Below are 21,979 nucleotides of genomic sequence, written 5' to 3' on the forward strand. Positions count from 1 at the left end.
AATCCACTCCTCACATGCTTCATCTATCTTTATATCTTTCTAATTTGAGAGGATACAAATTGGTGGGATAGATGAATAATCCTTCCTTTTCATCCATCTTTCATAAATTTTTTTGAACCAAATGGTAGATGGAGACTATCCATCCTTCCAATTTAAAGATGAATGTGGATTAGATAATATTCGTTTAGATTGAATTTCATATATGAATGTATCCATATATGGATAAAAATTTGAGCATCCAACAAATATTCATATTCATATCTATAATTGTTAAAGAAAAATAAATTTGGATACAGAAAGATAAGTATCAGATTCGTATCCAAATATTCGATTCCATTTCTAATCTTATTTAATTTTATATAATATTTATAAATTCTTAAGAAAAATAAATGGCCACATTAATATGCTACTAAGTTGATTCGACTACAGTACTTTGAACCATTATCAATGCAAATAATGGCCATTCCTGATGCTAATAAGCATCCCAAAATTCAATCTTGATGTTTTCAAAAGTATCAGTAAGTGAAGAGTGGAAAGTCAACGTTCCGATGCTATTCTGCATCACCCAACATTGAGATAGTGCCGATTCTTTCCAAAAGTATCAGTAAGTTGTAATAACTACCAATGCATTGCTAAATATTGGAACCGTGTTGATGCTTTTTAAAAGTGTTGGTAAATTTTAACAACTCCCTGTGCATTGCTAAATGTTGGTAAGTTTGAAATATCTCCAGACACTTTAAAGTGTAGGCAATTATTCCATTACTGATACTATAAAGCATCGACAATGCTCTATTTTAAAAAAAAATAAATCAAAAATAATTTAATAATCTGTAGAAAAATATATAAAATATATCCAAAATTTATAAAAAAATTCAAATATCAACATAGTCATAATAAACACTCTATATAACATCATAATTAATTTATAAACCTATACAAAATTTATAAACAAATTCAAAAACCAATATAAACTCATAATAAATACTCCATATAATACAATAAAGTTATGATTATATTGTTCATCATATTCATCTATAACCAAAAAGAAAAAAAGCAAAAAAATCTATAAAACTGAAAAGAAACATATAGAGACATAGGGCTAGTAATCCATAGGAGCATGATCATCATCGACTCCACAACTGTTAGAACTATCGGGAGACTACAACAAAGATATAAAAATTTTAATAGTTGAAATATAAAAATCATAACATAAATTAAATGATTAAGTATATGAAGAAATATAAATATAATAATATATGTATCATAAAAGAGTTCACAAACATTTATAATGCGGATGTCAACTGATCAATCTGAGTTCTTATAGAGGATATCATTGTGTCATAGCTCTATCTCATCATTATCTCCATCCGTGCCTCCATCTGTACCTCCACCTGCACCTCCAAATGCTCCTCAATCTGTGTCTCCATCTGCACCTCTAACTGCTTCTCAATCCATGCCTCCATCCGCACCTCCATCTGAATCTCGAGCATACGAATATCTACATTACTAGAACTCTCTCTAGCATCCTAAGTGTATCGGCACACATCAGATAATTGAGTGGGATTGACTCCAACTCAATAACCTCCCACTCGACCATAAAGGTCGGGTCCCAATAGCCCTGTCATCACCTGGGCCTCAACACGACTGGCCTTCATAGATACCGAGAATTCATTGACATGCTCTGCAACAAGAGATGGAGCTCTCTCTTATATTCAAGAAAAAATATATATTAATTTTATACTTAAAAATAAAACTACATATCATTATACTAAATGATTATCAATACATACAAATATATCTTTTAACTCGTCACTAATAAAATGGCCATTTCGATGAACATGAGTCATCCTATAGAGCTCCACCTAACCGGGCTCCCTCCTATGCTCATCTATTTATAGTAAATATAAATTTCATAAAATATATAATCCATAAATTTTATCGACAAACTTTAAGATTTTAAAAAAAATCAATAAGTATCATGATACATGATATGTGATACATCATACACAGTTTCACTAACGAGCATAAAGATCATATATACATCAAATTAGTCTAAAAAAAATTGTAATATAAGAAGCATACAAATTTTTGTCTATGTTATGCATAACTCTTGGATCCCGATGTATGAGGAACAGACAAAACTGCTTGTACAACTCTACTAATATCAGAATATGCCTATAGAATAAAATAAAAGGTGTGATATATCTTGTATATATGACCAATCTATGTTAGTAATCAACATAACATAACATAACATAAGATACATGATGAGTATATACAATTATCTGTCTCCTCTTGAAGAATCAATAATAAATGAGCTCCCTCCATTGATGAGGATCTATATCAGGGGACAAATATGAGCAACATCATCCTCCGCCAATCTCTTTCTCTTATAGTCCCTCTTTAGTGTTGTCTTAAATTTTTTTTCATTTTTGATTGAGGGACTTCAGCACCATTCATGGTTGTTTGAAGAGACTATAAATTTATTCTAAAATAAAATAAAAAAAGATATTCAATTATTAAACAACATAATTAGTTGACTATAAATAAATTAACATAAATTATGAAGTCACCTTTTTACCTATACTACTCATAAAATCTCAAGCTTATACGCAGAAAGTATATCATTCTATTTCGCATAGTTCAAAGAACAAAGCTGACTCATCCGTATAATAGTACTTAAAAAGCTTGTCAACAATCCGATAGCCTTGTTAACGGGCTATCCCATTTGGTTGCACAGATGATGATCCTCTCACCCTCAGTTAAACACTAGATATCTCGAGCCCGTATGAATCCATATCTAATCCATGCTCTTCCAAATGCATCTACAACAAACATATCAAATGAAAAAATATATTACAAATCCAACAATAAAAATTAATTCTTATACATTAATAGTCATGAATATATAATATTTTTATTAAATTATCTTGGATGTGTATCTCATCCATAATAACATCCTCATTAGTAGGAGGATGGTGCTGTGGCTCAGATTGCTGCGTGGATAAAGAAGGATCGGCCTCGTGCTGTTACACGGATGATGGACCAACTTCGGACTATTATGGCTACCTCGATTGTTGAGGTTGATCAGAATATGATCTATCTTGAAAAGTCTGCAACTCAATATCATCAAATGATCTACATTGAGGTATGATAACACCTAACATTCATAAAGAGAAATAAAAATCAGTTAACATAATTTATCAAATAATAAATATAATATCGATTGAATTGCTTATAAGAAATAAGATCAACTAAATGAACATAATAATATAATACAATATTTCATACATAATGTACACATCTTAAATATCTCTTACTAATTAAGAATCAGTAAGCATTTTTTTGTTCAATATCCATCCTAACCAAGCTTGTAGCATTTAGATCATCAATCCAGGTAAGATTGTAAGGCATACACTGTATAATTCTCATCATCCTCTACTTCCAACCATTTTTTCCATATTATATAAGTCCTCAGATTTCATTCTCACAATAATAGCTCAATCCTTATCTTTCGAGTCTTGTATAAAAAATACTTGACAAGCTTAAGATGAAAAAAATGAATGGATCATCCTTTAATAACACACCAGTATATATCAAGCTTAAAAAATTTGTAAATATAAAACTATTCGTATCTTGCTTCAAGCTTCTCGACAAGTTTACATCCATCCAATTATATGAAAATAATACTACTTTAAATTTTTTATAATAATCTAACTCAAAAATATCTGTAAATATACCATAATAAATCTTTTCATCTACCGCCACCATGATTTCATTGTTCTATATTTTTCTAATTTTTTTACTTTTTTTTGTATGAAATTTGAATCCATTAATAATGAAACTATTATATTTGTTAATAACATTATTAGGATCTTGAGCAATGGCAATTACTTCATCTAAATAGTTACACTCCATCATCATTAGTACCTAAAAATCATGATAAAATTGTTAATGTATTATTTATTTGATGTTAATAAATATTCCAAAACTAATCTTTTCCCTCGTATAGATGACTAACCTATTTAAAAAGTCATTCAGAGAATAACTCGATCAACCATCATTGCTCAATCCTTAGATTGGATCGAATGCTATGGTTTGCTCATCTTTGAGCAACCAAAAATTTATTACAGGAAAATTAATTCATTGATTAAGAACATTATATATGATGATAATGAAAGAAATTAATGTATGACTATACTAATCTGTAATATCGAGATATTATGTTAGTATGAAGTAATATATAATGATGGGCTTGTGTCAAAAAATTTTTGTCAAGAATCACACTTTCAACCTTCCCCAAAACTCTTCCAGTAGTTGAGAACTTATAAATTTCTAAGTTATCGATAATATAATAATTACTTTAAGATCGATTAAAAATAATCTACACTATTTTCAAGATATCTTGAATAAAATATCAAATACTCTTTAGTAATATATCCTTCCATGATTGAGCCTCTATGATAAGCTTTATTTTGTATATAATCCTTTAAATGCACAAGACACCTTCAAAAATTTAAAATTCATTAAAACGAGTACGACACTACTTATACTAAATATTTATAAATTATAATTATAAAGTTTAGCAAATATTACTTCTCAATAAAATACATCCATCAATAGTATACCATCAAGTTTTAGTTCTGCAGCTATATAAGTGAACAAGTAGATGAACTATGATAGTAAAAAATTTTAAAGGAAAGATCTTCTCCATATGGCAAAGTGTAAATACAACACCAGACTCTAATTGATCAAGCTCTCATGGATCAAAGATTTTGAAATATAATAACTTAAAAAATGATGATAATTGAGCAATAATAGCAACAACTTATTTTGGCATTGATAACTTAAATCCAATGAAAAAAATATTTTCCATCAAAATGTGGCCATCATGACTCTTAAGGAAAGTTTCCACTCTTTGAGATTTATATATTTTGAAATATTCGATGTATAGCCATTAGGAATCTTGGCACATATATTGCATTCCACACTGTCCAATGCCAAGTTCATATTGTATATGCCCGCAAGCAATTATAATCTAGTGATAAATATTCCTTTGATCATTCAACATCTTTCCCAAGTAAAATATCTCACTGAATCAGATACTAAATAAACATACCAAGTTCAACCTGTCTGAAATACTTAGGTAGGTATCAACAGTGTCCTATCACCTTGAAACTGTTTTGTTTTCAAGAAACTTTTTCTCACATTTCCTGTTAAAATGCTCATCTCACTAAACTGGAAATTCATTATGGATCTTAATTGTACATCCATATCCACATTCATCAACTAAAGTTGTACCCCGAGGGCTATGGGCTGCACGCAAGTGATGGTATGCCAACAAAGAGTGAAGTATATTAGGTTTTAGCTGGTCTTGTGCAGGAAAGAACACTAGCCCAAATTTATGTCTAACTGAGATTTGGTAGCTTTTCAATCAACAACTCAAATTGCGGGGTAAAAACGTAAAAGCCACAAGATGTCTATCTCAATATGAGTGATCTTGACTCATTCATGTGACGAAGATTTGCATATTGATGCAGCTGTAATCAGTCAACATAAATCAAATAAATAAACCACATAGTTCATGATCGTATGCAGTAAATTAGAACTTCAAGCATATCCAACAGAGATCTGGAGAATTAATTTGGTGATCCACATAACAAATACATGCTGCCTTAGAGACAACATAAATAGCAATCCAATCAATGAACTGAAGTCTATAAGAAAACAAGAAGTACCAAAGAAAATAGATATCCAAGTGAATCGATCATTCTCCTGGTTTCTCTAGATGTAAGCTCATGAGTAGGCAACTACAATTCCGACACCTGTCAAGAAGACATATAAATTCCCATCTATTCATCCGACTACAGACTACATATTGCGCTACTAATAATCTGATTACCGGATCAAGTAAACATCCCACAGAAGAAAATAAAACTCTTAAGTATGAGCAAGAAAATTCTAGAAATGAATAAAAAAAGCCACATTACAGAGCATCATCATCTGAGGAACTAATAATTTCCTAGAAGGCATATCCTAATCGTTTAAAAAATTGAAATGAAGAGCCCGAAACTTTCAAAGACAGAAACAGCTCATAAGTTTTCTGAAATGGAAAAAGAAAGCGAGGTGATCCCATCAAAAAATAAAAGAAGTCTTACTAAGAATCAAAGAACAGGCTCAAAATGGGGCGAGGGAGAAATCTCCTTACGTTGACGATGACAGTGATGTCCCGAAGAGGCGTCCGAGGGTATCAAAGCCTAGAGATCGAGAAGATCGAAATAAAAAATCCAAAAACACTGGAGATCAGAAGGAGAACGAAGAGATTTCCAATCGAAAGGAAGGAGATCTCACCGACAATCGACGCCCTCTCGCTCGCTAGCTCCACCGCGGTCGGCCAGGTCGTGTCAGGGGTTTCCCCTTCGTCACCTCCAGAGCCGCCGGAAGAAAAGATGCAATTTCGTGTCGGACGAGGGTGCAGGGGCCGCCGGGGTCGCACGGGGGAGGGCTGGTTTGCGAGCACCAGGGCGGCGGGGGGGTCGCGCGGAGCACCAGGAGAAGCTTTTTTGAGGGCGAGGGGTCGTCGCGCGGAGCGGCAAGGAGGGTTTTTTTGAGGGGAAGTCGCACGGAGCCGCGGGAGATTTAGGGCTTTTAGGGCTTTTTTTGAGAGAGAGCAGCTCGGTTGAGAGAGTGAGAGAGGGATAGGAGAGAGGGAAAGGGGGAGCGAAAATCAGGCTAACGGGAAGTTAGAATTTTTTATTTTTTTAATTAGCAACTAACTGAAATTAATTCAGTTGCAAAATCGCTTTTCAGTATTTTTTTTTTTTTTCAAGATTAACAACAGAGGCGTTGTCGTTTCAATTTCATTATAAATTTTTTATTTTTATATTAATAATAAAATAATTTTGATTATAAATTCGTTATAAATTAATCAAAAAAAAATTATAATTTTTTTAATCAATTATTAACAATAGAAAATGAGTTTATTGTAAATCCACTACTAAATTCTGTTGTTAATCCATTACAATTTCATTGCCAGTGATACGTGGGAATTATTCATAAAATTTAACAATCTTTTTTAGGTCTATTTTTATTCTATTGTAAAATTTTCAAATCTAATCCACTGCAAATCTGTTGTAAATTTATTTTTTTTAAATTAATAATAAAATTAAGTATTTCATTGCAAATCTGTTGTCGATTAACAATAGATTAAAAATAGATTCTGTCCGTTGCAAAATTTTCATTGTTAAATTGCATATTTCTTATAGCGAAGAGATCAGAGGAGAGGAAGAGGAGGTGGAGAGATTTAGGATTTCGATTTGAGGATGGAGGGGGGATAAGAGTTGAATTTTAATGATGCTTCATGGCTTCAATTGATGTTTTTAAGCATTGTAATTTTTTTTTTTTTTTGTAAACAAACTTACTAATACTTTAAAGCGTTGTAATATACTGATGCTTTTAAAAAGTATCATTAGGTGGATGCGGTATTTTAAATTTATCGATGCTCCTCCTAGCATCGGCAAAATATAGTTGGTATTTTTCATAATTCCTGCTAATTCATTATCCATTTAGTAATATATTTGATTTTGTAGTTATAAAGTTTAATCGTGTAGCCGCTTATATTTGTATTTATATCCATAATTTTAGTATCTGATTTGTATTCATATCTATTTAAAATAAATATGAATATGGATATATTAGTGTTCGATCAGTTTTTAACTCTATTCTATCCCCATCCATCTTCTTTTTTATAATCCCAACCAAACTCAAGGTTAATGCAGCTCATTTAAGTTTCAAATTTTAAGCCAGTATGGTTAAAACTCAATAGTGTGTGCCTATTTAGATGACCCTAGAAAAAAAAAGAGAAAAGAAGAGCTGCGGGTTATTTGGCTACTTGTGCTTCTCTCTCTATCTATGCTCAGTTGTACTCTTCCCGCATCTCATTGCCTTTCAATTTAGTATTAAAACTTTATAATATATATAAATAAAGCTGATCATGGACCGAGCTTTAGACCCAAACTTTATTTATTTTTAATCAGATTTTAGGTTGGGTTTATATAAAATTTAATATTTTCTATGTCCAAGTCTAACCCATAATCGGATCTACATGTAAGAAAAGAGGGACATAGCTCTGTGTGTGTGTTTGTTGACGAATGGGAAAGTTTTTTCGGTTGGACAGGCAGGTTTAAGCACCCATATTTATTATTGAAAGTGGTATGTAAATGGACTTTAATCAAAAGAGGGTGGGTCAGTCGACTCAAGCTAAGGGAGCTCGAGTCAAGCTCAGATGCAAAGGTCAACAAACATTAAAATGAGTGTTGTTAGCTAGGAAATGAGTCAAACGTGTTTGTTTGACGCAAAGAAAATTTGTGTTAGGTGCCGAGGTTGTGGTTTGTTGTGAAAACCTTTGTATGTATTTCCTAAAACTTTGCATCTGCAATGTTGTTTATCCATGAATTATTTTTTATTTTTTGCTTAAGGATCCTTAGTAGATTTAAAAATTTGTTGGCAAATTCTTATTCCCAAGAGGGAGAAACATTCTTCCAAGCATACTAAACTAATTAAAAATCTACTGTTTTGCTGAATGAGTTTGCTTTATAATGGAAGATTTTATTGTTTCTTTCTTTCCACATGCACCAAATAATGGTTGAAACGAGGCAATCCCAAGGTCGTTTTGAGATATTCTATGGCAGATAGACTAGCCAATTAAAAACTTTCAACTTCTTTGAGATCAACATCTTCCAATTAAGTGCAACGAACCTTGAAGCAATCCCATCATGGCTGAAGAATATATAATAATTTTTAACCGAGATCAATGTCCTCTTGCCATTCCATTTCCAGAACATTGTATCATTTCTAATGAGGTACAAACCAAGTTTAAAAGTGATCATAGAATTGCTGGAATTCTTCTCTTGCTTGTGCATTTAGGGCACGAAAGGGCTTTGGGGGTCTCCCAAGTTCAAAAACTTTGAGACTGATATGGTGGTTGTTGAGGTCAGTGCAAACAAGCTTGAGAATTGAAGCTTCAAGCTATGGACTCTCCTTATCTTTCCATCTTTGTTGTAGACTCTCTTTCAAAGCTGCTAAATAAAGCTGCTCCAGCCAATCTCTTTATGGATTTGGGATATTGTTTTTAGAAAATGTTTATTTAAAAATCTCGCAATTTGTTGATGATACCTTGATCTTCAACAAAGCAATTAAAAATTAGATTTTCATCCTAAAGATTATCATCTATTACTTCGAACTAATTTTCTGATTGTCAATCAACTTTCAAAAAACCATTGCGGCCCTTCTTTGTATTGATGATGATCAACTTGCAATTTGTGTTTCTTGGCTGAACTCTAAGTCCGGTTCTCTTCCCATTTCCTATTTTGGACTATCTCTCAAAGGAAGCAAACTTATCAAATTGGATTGGAGGCACCTAATTTAAAGGATGGAATCTTGCTTGGCTGCCTGGAAAGGAAGCTTGCCATCCTTTGGGAGTGGATTCATTCTTGTGAATACGGTCCTCTCTGCAATGCCTCTTTATTTCATGTCTATCTGTAGGCTACCGTCTTGGGTAATTTGGAGAACTGATTGTATAAGAAGGGCTTTGAAGTGGTTCAGATTGAGCTTGGAGGCTATCGGGCAAAGTAAATCGGAGTACCATGTGCCTCTCTAAAGATGAAGGTGGCCTCGGTGTAAAGAATCTCAAAGACTTCAATTGAAGGTGGCCTCGGTGTAAAGAATCTCAAAGACTTCAATTCCACCCTCGTAGCAAAATAGCGTTGGAGAATGGTTAAATAGGAGACTTGCCCTTAAAAGACCTCTTATAACTCTTATTTCAAAAAATTTAAGCTTGCTACTTGTTGGAAAGCCACTTGCAGGCACTTGGAATGGTTATATGGATTCTAGTTATGCAGGTGATTTGGATAAGAGAAGGTCTCTGATAGGTTATATCTTTACTCTCACATACTATTAGTTAGAACGCGACTTTATAGTCTATTATTGATTTGTCTACTATAGAGACAGAGTATATAATAACGGTAAAGACAGTGATGGAGGCTATTTGATTGCGAGATTTAGTTAGTGATCTTGGCTTAAAGTAATATATGACTATTATTTATTATGATAGTCAAAATACTATACATCTGACTAAAAATCTGGTGTATCATAAGAGGACCAATCATATTAATGTCAAATACCACTTCATTCGTGATGTCGTATTATAAGGGGTTATTGTACTGAAGAAGATTTCTATGACAGATAATTCAATAGATATGATAATCAAGCCATTTACCACTCTCAAGTTCAAGCGCTGCTTGGACTTGGTTCGTATTTTGAGATGTAGAGTTAGGCCTTTCAGGACATTGAATTGGAGGAGATAGAGAGAGGAGTTCACTATTTTATATTGCAGTTTGATGTAATTCAAACTAAGATAAAGATTTGTTTAGTGTGGCTTGAATTTGATGTGATTCGTAGTACGAATATGATCCATTTTGGACTTCATGAGTTGGCCCATTTGGGTATTCTATTCTCTTCTCTTTATTTTAAGCTTTGGTTGCTATATATATTGTAATTATGTCTTTAATTATTTAAAAGTTGTCTTTTAGTATTTGAGCAATCGGATACTCTTTGTACTCCATTATTTTTGATATAATGAAATCTCTCTTCATCTTTCCTCGTAAATACAAGTCAAAGGTCAAACCACATAAATTATTGTCTTATTTTTTCTGTATGTGATTGTTTATTTTTATTTCAAATATCACATTAATTAACAGATAATCCTGCAATACATAAAATCTTTTATCATCTCAACATCTGATCCATCCTTTGTGGATCGAAGGCACTTCCAGGTTTTGTTACATTATGGAATAGGATCCAAGTCATCTTGACAAATGCGACCTCCTCTAATTAGCTCGTTGTTGGTTTCTTTTGGTCTTCAATCTTGGCACCGTCCAGCTGATGTACTGTGGCTTTGTGTTCCTTGGTAGTTTTTTTGATTGGACCTTTAATCTTTCTTCTGTAACAAACATTTTTTCCCCTTCCGTATATCCTTCTTCTTGTACATACATATTTTTTCTTTGTTAATAAAATCCAGGTGACTAAGGTTCTAACCTTAGTCTCTTTCCATTCAAAAATTAAAAAAAAAAAAAAAAAGCTTCAAGGGTTGCCCATCCATCCAGTAGTCATGCCCGTGTGCAGTTTGTTCACCATCTTCAATCACTACAAGAAAAGAATATTTTTATGATGAAATTATTTACGATAAAAACTATTTTCATCGACAATAACAGTATTTATGATGAAAAATTAGTTTCATCTTCAATAATAAAATATTTATGATCAAAATAATTTTTCATCATAAATACTTTCCTATCAATGATGGAAAAAAGTTTCGTTATAAATATGCATTAATTGTGACGAATATTTTCATCATAAATAATGCATCATTTATTTTAATTTTAAATTTTTAAATATTCATAATGAAAATATTTTCATCGTAAATAATTTAAGTGTTTACGATGAAAAATATTTTTTCATCGGCAATAAAATTATTCCAACAAAAATATTTCATCGTCAATATTTGAAAAAAAAGAGAAATTAAAAAAAAAATAAAAATTATAGATTATTTGTTATAAAAATATTGAGTCATAAATAATTCAGTATTTGTGATTAAAGTTATTTCCATCATAAATACTCGATTATTTATGACGAAAATTTTTGACGTCAATATTTTAGAAAAAAATAAAAAAATTAAAAAATTTAAAAATTATAGATTATTTACGATGAAAATATTGCATCGTGAATAATCCAATATTTGTAACAAAAAGTGATTTCTGTCGTAAATACTCATTTATTTATGACGAAACTATTTTCCTCACTAATATTTCAAAAAAATGATAAATTTAAAAATTCAAAAATTATCAATTATTTGTGATGAAAATAATTTCATCATAAATAATTAAGTATTTGTGATGAAAATTATTTTTTATCATAAATACTTGATTATTTACGATGAAAAATTTTCATCATCAATATTTTGAAAAAATAAAAAATTTAAAAATTATACATTATTTGTAATAAAAATATTACATCATAAATAATAGAGTATTTATGATAAAAAATAATTTCTATCATAAATACTCGATTATTTATAATTAAATTATTTTTATCGCTAATATTTTTAAAAAAATAAGAAATTTAAAATTTAAAAATTATAGATTATTTACGACGGAACCTTTCCATCGTAAATAACTATTATTTATGATAAAACTTTTATTTTCATCATAAATACTCAATTATTTATGATGAACATATTTTCATCACTAATAATTAAAAAAATTAGAAATTTTAAAAAAATAAAAGTTGGTAATTATTTACGATGAAAATTTTTTGTTGTAAATAAGTAGTTTTTATGATGAAAATATAATTTTCATCATAAATAATAATTATTTTTGATGAAAAATTTTTGTTGTCAATAGTTAAAAAAATTAAAAAAAAATAAAAATTGATTATTATTTATGAATTAGAATGAATAGATCTTTTTGAATGAAATGAGCTATAAGTTTATTTGCGACATAAAATTCATCTGTTCATCGCTATCACTGTTATTAGTGATATCAATGAATCTTTCTGATGGAGTGTCTGTCGTAAGCTGCTCGAAAGGAGTCTTCTTTTATGCAAAAATCATATATAGTTAAGCAATGCATTCTAGCATGACTTCTACAATCTCGAAAGATACCGCACTTCTCACATCGATCGATGTTCAAATATATCTCTGTAAGAGTTTCAATTATGAGAAGACATATAATATGAGCACTCATCTTTCTAGCAATGCAAAGTATAAATATAAGTTTATACTTTATAACACAATTTACACTACCCGCAGGTTTGTTTTGATTCTGGTTAATTACTAGATCTTTGATGCTCACACAATTCTGTGATATTTTCATACTCTAACTTCTGAAATGAGGACTCCAAGAAGAAGATAAGCTCCTTAGAGATCGAAGACCTCAAAGCTATCAATCTCCCATAGTGTCCATTCTATTGCAGAAGTCGAAGAGCTGTTCTTATAACAATTATTAGCGACGTAAATTGAACTTTTCATCGAAATTATATTTTTTATGTACGTAATTTTTTTGGAAGAAAAAACTTTGTTGAAGGATAAATCATAAATTAACTATTTATATAATTTTTTTTATTACTAAAAATTTAATTTTTTTATGAAATTATTTTAAATTTTTTTTTATGAATTAATATCTTTTTGCAAAATTTTTAGAGAAAAAAATTTTTATTGAAAAAAAAAATTTAACAAAAATTATTGATGATAAAAATATAATTTTTGTTGCTAATAAATTTATTAACGATGAAATTTTTTCATCACTAATATTTTTTTTGGATGAATATTTTTTAGAGAAAAATATTTTTTAGTGGAAATTTTTTTTGGGGTGGAAATTATTGATGATGAATATTGAATTTTTATTGCTAATAAACTTATTAACATCAAATTTTTTTTTTCATCATCAATAAATTTTTTTTGGTAAAATTTTTTTAGTGAAAAATTATTTTTGATGAAAATTATTGATGACGAAAATCAAATTTTCATTGCTAATAATTTTATTAACGATGAAATTTTTTTCGTCCTCAAAAATTTTTTTTGGACGAAAATTTTTTAGAGAAAAATTTTTTTTAGTGAAAAAAATTTTTTCGATGAAAATTATTGGCGACGAAAATTATTTTTCGTCACTAATAATTGCATTAGCAATGAAAATTTTCATCGCTAATAGTTATACATTCAATGCACGTCAACTCGACGTCCCTTCACGCGAAACCCTCTTCCCTCTCTCCTCTCCTCTCTTCCTTCTCTCCTCTCTCCTCTCCTTTCTTCTCTCCCTCTCTCCTCTCCCTCTCCGTGCTCTCCCCCCCTCTCTTCCTGCCAGTGAGCCCATCTCCATTGCCGCCGTTCGCCGTCTGCCATCATGCTGTTGCTGCACCGTCATTGCTGTTGCCATCCGTCGGAGGTATGTCCCCCTCTCTTCCAACCTTTTTTTTGGGGTTGATCGGGCCACTGGGGGGTGGAGGGGTTTGCGAGGGGGCCGTGGGCGGCCGACGATGCCATGGGGCCAAGGAGAAGGTCAACCGGTGGAGGGGGTTGCAGGGTGGGGGTGGGCGGTTAGGGGCGGCACGGGGCAAGGATGGGGTCGGGCTCGACACGACGGCACTGCGGGGTTGGGCAGGAGGTCGGTCGGTGGAGGGGGTCGGCCGGAGAGAGGGTTGCAGGATGGGGGTGGGCGGTCAGGGGTGACACGGGGCGGGGATGGGGTCGAGGGTGACACGACGGTGCCACGAGGCCAGGAAGGGGGTCGGTCGTTAGAGGGGTTTGGTCGGGGAGGGGGTCGGTCGGGGAGGGGGTCACAGGGTGGGGGTGGGCGGCTGGGCACGAGACAAGGCGGGGATGGGGTCGGGGGTGACACGGCGGTGCCATGGGGCCGGGAGGGGGTCGATCGGGGAGAGGGTCGACCGGGGAGGGGTGAGTGATAGTGGGGAGGGGGTCGATTGGGGAGGGGTGGGTGACGGCGGGGAGGGGGTTGGGTGACGGCTGGAAGGGAGGAAGGGAAGAGAAACGAGGGAGAAAAAAAATAAAAAAATAAAATATTAATCAAATATTTTATTATTTAATTAATAAAAATAAAATTTGTATCATGATTCGAATTGGATCGAGGTCGGGATCTGGATCGAGATTTTGATTCAGATTGGGATTCAGATCGAAATTCGAGTTGGGATCCGAGTCGGGATCTGAGTCGCAAGGGGTTGGAGAGGGTGGCAGTGCCACGAGGGGTGGGTGACGGCGATGGTGCAGCGGGAGCAAGGGTCACGGGGGTCGAGTTTGAGCGACGCGGGGTGGTTAATGGTGCCGGTGCCGTGGGAGCGGGGGCCATAGGCGGCTGAGTTTGGAGCTCATTTCGAAGAAAAAATATTTTAAAAAAAAATTTAGATAAAAAATATTTAAAAAAATAAAAAATATTTATTATTTTTACATAAAAAATATTTTAGAAAAAATAAAAAATCATCGAGCCGTTGGGATTAGGTTTCGCATTATTATTTTATGTTAATATTATTTTATATGCTCAACTACTTATAGTTTATTTTATATTTATTGCATAAATTTTTTAGTGTTACTGCTGAAATTTATAAATTTTTTTTGTTCCACTAGCATAAGGCACATTGCTTTTGCTTATTACAATTTAATTATTTTATGTGCTATTTTATATGCTTTTGCTTATTACAATGAAATATAGAAAATATTTTTATTTTAGAGAAAATTTTATTAAAATTTTTGATAAAAAATTTCAATGCAGAGTTACTTTTTTTTGATGATTTACAAATTCATCTTTGAATGTACATTCAGAGATGGTAGTTAAATTACATTGAGTCATAGATTTTCATTCAAGAGTCAATCTTGATTGAGATCGACTCTTAGATATCCTGTATTCGGATTTTTTGAAAAAATAATAATCTTATTATTGTTAATAGTTGATATTTTATTTCATTATGTGGTACTTAGCAGTTATTTGTCCATTGTTCTCTAGGTATATGGTGGATAGGGTGCGTAGGCACCATTTCATACCGTATACTTGGAGAACCATGAGGAGATGCTATCAAAATTTTCACAATAATAAAATAAAATATCAACTAATAATAATAATAAGATTATTACTTTTTTGAAAGAGATAAGGCCACATCTGTTAGTAATAATTTGAAATGGATAGGATCATGCATTTTTGCTTCATTAAATTGATGGAAGGAGATTTTCTGTGTTACTATTCAGTCTGTATTCTTTAATGCATGCTGTTCTGTATAAAATGATCTATGTCCGAATCTAAATCGAGATTTGATCTGAAATTCGAGTTGGGATTCGATCCGAAATTCGGATTGAGATCCGATTCGGATGAATACCATTAAAAATTTTTTTATTGTTAATGATTTTCATGTTTGTTGTTAGATGGATATCAACAAAAGTTGGATGAATGTTAGAGATATTTTTTTGTCTGAATATCGAAAAGATGTTCAAGATTTTATTGACTTTGCACGGCATAAGGCTGACAGTGCTAGTCGAATAAAGTGTCCATGCAAGAGATATGTCAATATGATATACCATCACATAACACTTATTGAAGAGCATCTGCTACATTATGGTATGGATAAGAAGTATACTTATTGGATATGGTATGGGGAGGGTGATCTGAATGAAGTTGTGCACGACGATGACGATACTGAAGATGATAGTGATGCTGCTGAACCTGTCAAATATGGTGGTATAGGAGAACTATTAAATGATTTACATCAGGGTGTTTGTTCAAATGTACGCATGAGTACTAGTGTATTTGAAGGCAATTTTGATCATGAACACAATATCCGGCTTGAGGTAGAAGCGATTTCTGAACAATTTGTAAAGCTTGTAAGGGATGCATGAGCCACTCTATCCAAATTATGTAAAGTTCTTCAAGTTAGAATTTTTGATAAAATTGCTTCATATTAAAACCATGAATCGATGGAGTCAAAAGTTATTTGATCAAAATTTGACATTGATTAAAGCAGCTCTTCCCGATGGAGAGAGATTTTTGAAATCATATTCTGAAACAAAAATATACATGCAAGAATTGAGACTTGACTATATTTTTATACATACCTGCAAAAATGACTGTATATTATTTTATAAGGATAATGAACAGGCAATTGAATGTTCGAAATACAGTAAGCCTAGGTATAAAACTGATAATAGGAAAGGAAAGAAGATACTTTAAAAGATTTTGAGAAATTTTTTATTGATTCTAATACTTCAAAGGCTGTATATGTCCACAAAGACAGCAGAAAAAATAAGATGGCATCGTGAATAGTGAATTTTCAGAGGAGAACATACTTAGCAACCCAGCTGACTTCATAATATGGTCAAACTTTGATGCAAAATATTCACAATTTGTGAGTGACCCGCACAATATCCGGCTTGGTCTAGCGACAGATGGATTTAATCCCTTTGGCAATTTGAGTACTTCCTACAGTATGTGGCTTATGATGCTAGTTGTATATAATGTGTCACCTTGAAAGTACATGAAAGAACCATTTATTTTTATGTCATTATTGATTACAAATTTGAAAGCATTAGGTAATGAAATTGATGTACATCTATGATCACTAATCGATAATCTGAAGGAGCTATGAAAAAATGGAGTACAGATATATGATTGTGTGAGTTGAAGAAATTTTAAGTTGCATGCTTTGATTTTATGGACCATAAATGATTTTTCTGCATATAAAAACTTATCTGGATAGAGTACCAAAGGATATCTGGCATGTCCAATATGCAACAAGGATACATCCTCCTTACATTTAAAGCATGGATGAAAAATATGCTTCATAGATCATCGATGGTTTCTATCTGATAATCATTCTTGGAGGATCCGTTACAACCAATACTTTGATGGTAAGTCTGACTGGCATCCGCCATCTAACGGGTTAAGTGGAGCAGAAGTTTTAGAACAACTTGAAGTCATTGGAAACATCCAATTTGAAAAAATATCGGATACTCTCAAGCGAAAGCGTACTGAAGCTGAGCTGAATTGGACGAAGCGAAATATTTTTTCAAACCACCCTATTGAAAGTAGCTACTACTTTATCATAATCTGGATGTAATGCACATTGAAAAGAATATTTGTGATAATATCATCAGTACTGTATTGAACATCCAAAAAAAAATAAAAAATAGTACAAAAGCTTGTCTTGATTTGCAGAAAATAAAAATTCAATCAGAGTTACATTTAGTTCTCGAGGTGATAGATTTTTTATGTCACCTCCATGTTATTCGCTATTTGATGAGGAAAAGAAGAGTTTCTATGAATGGTTTAAAATCGTAAAATTTTCTGACGCATATGCTTCAAACGTATCACAGTGTGTTGGAAACAACAATGGTAATATCTCTGGCATGAAAAGTCATGACTCCTATGTGATGATGCAATGCTTGCTTTCTATGGTCATGCATGGCTATTTAGGTGGTGATGTTTAAACTGTATTGATTGAGTTGGGAGTATTATTTCAAGAACTGTGTTGCCAAAAATTGAAGATTAACTTGCTTGAGAAGTTTGAGAAGAATATCATACTTATTTTTTATAAGTTAGAATAATTTTTTTCACCTTTATTTTTTGATGTTATAGTATATTTGACTATTCATCTTTCAAAAGAAGCTCTTTTGGTCGGACTAGTACATTATCGATGGATGTATCCTATTGAAAGAAAAAAAAATTATACGCACTTTGTCATATCAATTATAAGATGTAAATATATTTCTAAAATTTAAATTTATTTTTATTTATAGATTTTTATGTATCTTAAAAATATATGTGCATAATAAAGTACGATCTGAAGGGTTTATAGTGAAAGCATACGTAGCTACAGAGTGTCTCACATTCTGCTCGATGTATCTTGACGATATCAAAATAAGATTCAATCGTACAGATTGTCATGTAGACCGTGAATAGAGTGATAATGAACCAATACTATTTATATTTAAACAAACAGTTCGATCCATTAGTGGAAGGAGATATGAATTTATAGACGTGAATGAGCTATCCAAGGTATATTTTTACATTCTAAATAATTATGAAGAAATTAAAGATTTTATTGAGTAAGTACCATCTTAGCATACTATTTAATATTCTAAGAAATTTTTTCATAGCGATATAAAATTAAAAATCATGATTTATTATAGTGAGCACAAGAGTATACTATGCAAAGAGAATAATACAACTGCTGATGATCGACATAAGAAAAAATTTACAAAATAGTTTGATGATCTTGTAAGTTATACTAGTAATATATTATTTTTAATAATTATAAAAATAATTATTTGAATCAACATAATTTTTTATATTATGGTGTAGATGAAATATAAATATTTCAATAAAGAAGAGGGTGCAACCGATGAGTTGTATGATTTAGCATGTGGTCCCGATTGAAGGGTTAACCACTATGCATCCTGTATCGTTGGTGGAATGAGATTTCACATAAGGGAGCTTGAGATATAATGACAGATCCAGAATAATGAGATTACTACGATAGGATATGAAGGAGAAAAAAAATTAAACATTATGGTGTATTGATAGATATCATAAAACTAAAGTATGAGTCTAGTAATTATGTATTCTTATTTCAATGTGAATAATGGAATATTAGCAATAAAAAGATCAGTATTCATATCGATCCATATTTTATCAGTATAAATTTTGTACGAACATGGTATTAGAATGAGCCATATATATTAGCAACTCAAGTGAAACAAATAATATATTTGAAAGATCTAAAGTATCGAGGTAATTGGCATGTCATACAAAAAATAACATCTAGAGGTGTATATGATATACCAATCTGATTAGAGATGGATGAAAATTCGGATTTACATGAAGAAGAAGCTTTTCAAGAGGAAAAATAAACATTAGCCGAGCTTTTTGTTGATGGAGAACTTGTAACAACTCCTTTGAATAAGGTTGATCTGCCGTCCAACGAATTTGAAGCTGATTTTGTATTTAATCTTGATGAGTCAGAGGATGACGATTAGTTCATAAATGACGATGAGATAGAAGATGACATATATGTCGATTATTGTGATTCGAAGAAAGATTTATACATCAAAGAAGATACGAATATTGATGAGTAGATCTATATTCTTTGTTCAATCTTCTCTTGCAATAATGGTATGCGATATAATTCTAGTCATTAGAATGTAATTTATTTTCTGTTATTATTATTCAATATTATATTTATTTATAAGTCAAAAATTATAAGTATGAAATTAGGAGATAGACGACGATGTTCGTGTTTGCAGTCTACCCCAGAGGCTGAGATGCCTTCATCGATTTTCACTACCGCACCAACTCCATCGCTAGAGGGTCTTGCACTAGTAGGTCTCAGTGAGGTGGATTCGAGTGAAGCAGGTCCGAGTGGTATTATTATATTTTTTATATAATAAAAGTTTATTTTTTTTATTTGGATAGCTATCATACTAATGATTTATTTATTATTGTTTTAGGCCAGTCTCTATCAGTAGTGAGGCGAAGGCAAGGTCCATCGAAGAACCTTACCTTAGAGTGTTGGAGATGCAGCACCTGAGACAGCATCTTTGTATTGAGATACCACCCGATAACACCAGGCCGATTAGGTGGATGGTGCAAGCTATGGCAGACTGGACTGGACTGGACATCATATACCATAGCTATGCCCTCGTGATACTTTTCGATTAGCGTTACGTTATACCAGCTCAGAGAGAGATTTTCTACATCCAGTTATAGTTAAACTAAATTATACTGTGAATATTTAATTAGCACGATATTCTTCTAATATTTATTATTGGTAGGGTGTATTCGATATTATTGATTTTGAGTAGGATCGCCATACGGCGAGCTGTGGACGCTCATTTTGTTGGAAATAGTGTCCCAAAGCCAATCGTCAGTCTATTGACGGTTGTGCTCATTTTTGTATATATACATAAATTATGAATTAATAAAAATTATTTTGATATTTTTCATCGCAAAATATTTCATCTTCTAATGAACTCCTATGTTGTGGTGAAGTCCTTAGGACTATTTAGACTCGACAAAGGAGGATTTATCGTTTAGTCCTTAAATCTGTTCGCGATCAAATGATACGTTGTTACCAAGGATGACAATGTTTATCAAGCATAGATCGTTGTGTGCCATATAGGTTGGTTGTCCTCTTAACCAATAAGTGTGGAGACACTGGTTTGGCATACAGGTGAGATGTAAGGGTACATCTGTACTGAACGTGACCGACTCCGGAGCTATTTCTGCTGTCAAGATTTGCTTCGATAGAATATGGGTATAAATGTCCCTCCGATCTGAGACCGTCATGGTGACTTGCAAGCAACTCACTGTACTTAGGCACTGGACTACCTAAATTTCTAATTTAGTGACGGAAGGCTGCTGGGTGTAGTCAAGTACTTGACTTGTCGGTGCGTGTGTTAAGATGGGATTGACCACTCCAGTTTAGAAGCTGTGTACAGTTGTGTTTCAATTTAGCAAAATCTTGGCCATGGTAGTCTTTGTGAGGAGTCACAGGACTGTTTGAGTTGAGCACGATTCAGATGATCTAATCAGGGTTGACAGTTCAACCCTGAGTCGTCCTAAATACAGAGGTCAAAAGGATGAATTATACAGTAACCATATTCACGTAGGTTCTGAGTGTTGCGATTGTGACTATTCGACCTATCCGATCATCGGATACCATTGCTAGATGGTCACTTCGATTAGTACAGGAATTGATTCCTGTGCTACCGGCTTAGGTTCGAACCTGCAGGGTCACACACATTAGAAGTTCCTATCTGATCTGATGGCTGATGAAGAGTCCTAATGCTCGTGGACTATGAGTCCTACATGTCTGAAACTCTATGATCGAGAATCGAGATTCTCTGATCATGAGTCCCACATATTTTGGGTATCGGGGTCAAGAGTCCCACTAGTTTGGGACTCTTCGATCAGGATTACATATCGATGAATTCTGATGCTCGATTACCCATCGGATTTGGACTCAATATTTATGAGAGATTTAATTAGTGATTTGATCACTAATTAACTCAATTTGATTGAGTAATTATTTTTGGATCAAATCCAATTGAATTGGATTCAATAGGGTTTGACCCGATTAGGTTAAGAGTTGACCTAATCATCGAGATGGTTTGGTCTCTGATTTGATCAGGGGTTGGGCTTAATCAATTCTTGATTTGATTAGAATTTTATTAAGCCTAAATAAGTCTAATTAAGTTGGGTTTAAATTAGTCTAATTGGGCCTAACTTATTTGGTTCAATTAGGTTGGTTTAAATAATGAAACCACCTTGACCCATTCTCCCTGCACCACCTCACTTCCACTGCGCCCATTTGAATTCACAAAAAAGAAGTTCTCATAAATTTTTTCTCACGCAAAGCCCTCCTCATGCCC

General features: G+C 32.7%; 1 long non-coding RNA gene across 5 annotated transcripts; it reads right to left on the minus strand.

Annotated features, from left to right (window-relative positions):
- Window positions 1–1,245: 1,245 nt before the first annotated feature.
- LOC105034369 (uncharacterized) lies at window positions 1,246–6,721 on the minus strand. Of its 5 annotated transcripts, none has more exons than XR_012135047.1 (3): window positions 6,209–6,721; window positions 2,757–3,160; window positions 1,246–1,681 (listed from the first exon to the last, which is right to left on the minus strand). It is a non-coding gene; the product is annotated as an uncharacterized lncRNA (long non-coding RNA). The 5 variants fall into 5 exon arrangements; XR_830140.4 differs by lacking the exon at window positions 1,246–1,681 and having other exon boundaries at window positions 2,607–3,160; window positions 6,209–6,257; window positions 6,352–6,720; XR_012135049.1 differs by lacking the exon at window positions 1,246–1,681 and having other exon boundaries at window positions 2,607–3,160; window positions 6,159–6,257; window positions 6,352–6,720.
- Between the last annotated feature and the right edge of the window lie 15,258 nt (window positions 6,722–21,979).

The sequence above is a fragment of the Elaeis guineensis genome, chromosome 10 (assembly GCF_000442705.2).
Source record: "Elaeis guineensis isolate ETL-2024a chromosome 10, EG11, whole genome shotgun sequence".
In the NCBI taxonomy this organism is placed as follows: domain Eukaryota; kingdom Viridiplantae; phylum Streptophyta; class Magnoliopsida; order Arecales; family Arecaceae; genus Elaeis; species Elaeis guineensis.